At 64.0% G+C, this 1,079-nt stretch overlaps 1 protein-coding gene across 1 annotated transcript in view; it reads right to left on the bottom strand.

The window, feature by feature from the left end:
• Positions 1-1,079, bottom strand: part of KIRREL3 (kin of IRRE like 3 (Drosophila)) — a 117,555-nt gene that overhangs the window by 16,012 nt on the left and 100,464 nt on the right. The gene's annotated exons all lie outside the window — the stretch shown is intronic.

Below are 1,079 nucleotides of genomic sequence, written 5' to 3'. Positions count from 1 at the left end.
GGGGGGGTGGTGGTGGAGCAGATGGGGGGTGGTGGTGGAGCAGATGGGGGGGCAGGCTTGCAAGGGGCCCCGGGCATGACAGACACCAAGCAGGACATCAGGAACCCAGCGGCGGGGGAGTTGGATGAGGCAGAGGGCCTGGCCTTCGTGTTTCTCACCCTCTCAAACCACCGTGGGTTCCAGACCGTGGCCCAGGCTGCCTCACAGCGGGGACCCTGAATCTCTGTCCCGGTGCCACCAGGCCCGGTCTCGGCCCGTCCCCTACACGCTGCATGTAGCAGTCACCCAGTGCCTCCGGCTGTGTCCTCGGGCGGCATGCAAGCCCTCTCCTGCTGCAGGGGCTTTTATTATATGCAACAAGGCACCTCCCCACCCCTTAGCGGGACCCCCGCCCCCCAGCACTTGGTCTTGTCCAGTTGGGTGGCTCTATTGCAATGGGAAGGGGCCAATCCAGAGTCCAGAGACGCGCCCGAAATTCCCCCCAGGGCCGAGGTCAAGTTAAAGGATGGGTGTGGCTTTGGCTGCCCAGTGACCCCTGACCCTTCTTTCCTGGCCAGGATAAAACTCGTGGGCTACCACGTTCAGGGCTGAGACCCTTAGGAGAGAAAGAAGGAGAGAGGTGTCTGGGCTCCAGCATAGACTTGTCCACCCTTAGTCGGAGGTGATGGCCAGGCCCAGGACGGATGACAGTCCCGCGGCTCACTGCCCGCGACCCAGACACGTTGGGTTCCTCTCCTCTCCCTCCCTTCTACCCCCCGCCCCGGCAGGAGTAGGGGTGGGGTCTTACCATTGACAGTCAGGGTCACCTCTCGCTCCCCGGCCCCCACCCGGGGCACCACGGCTCGGCACACATACTTCCCAGCATCCTCCTGGCGGACGGCTTTGAGGGTCAGAGTCTTCTCGTTGCTCAGAACCTAGGAGGATCGGGGAGCATCAGACACAAAGAGTGGGGGCGGGCGCTCTCTGTCTTTCAGGACCAGAGAGTCCTCCTCGGACAGGCCCGGTGAAAGCCCACGCGTCCGGCATCTCAGGAAGAACAGGGCCGGGGCAGGGAGTGAGGGGAATGGGGAGGGGGGGCG

This window comes from Myotis davidii, unplaced genomic scaffold (genome assembly GCF_000327345.1).
Source record: "Myotis davidii unplaced genomic scaffold, ASM32734v1 scaffold148, whole genome shotgun sequence".
Lineage (NCBI taxonomy): Eukaryota > Metazoa > Chordata > Mammalia > Chiroptera > Vespertilionidae > Myotis > Myotis davidii.
The sequence above is the reverse complement of the archived record's forward strand: the minus strand, read 5'-3'. Positions and strand labels throughout refer to the sequence as shown.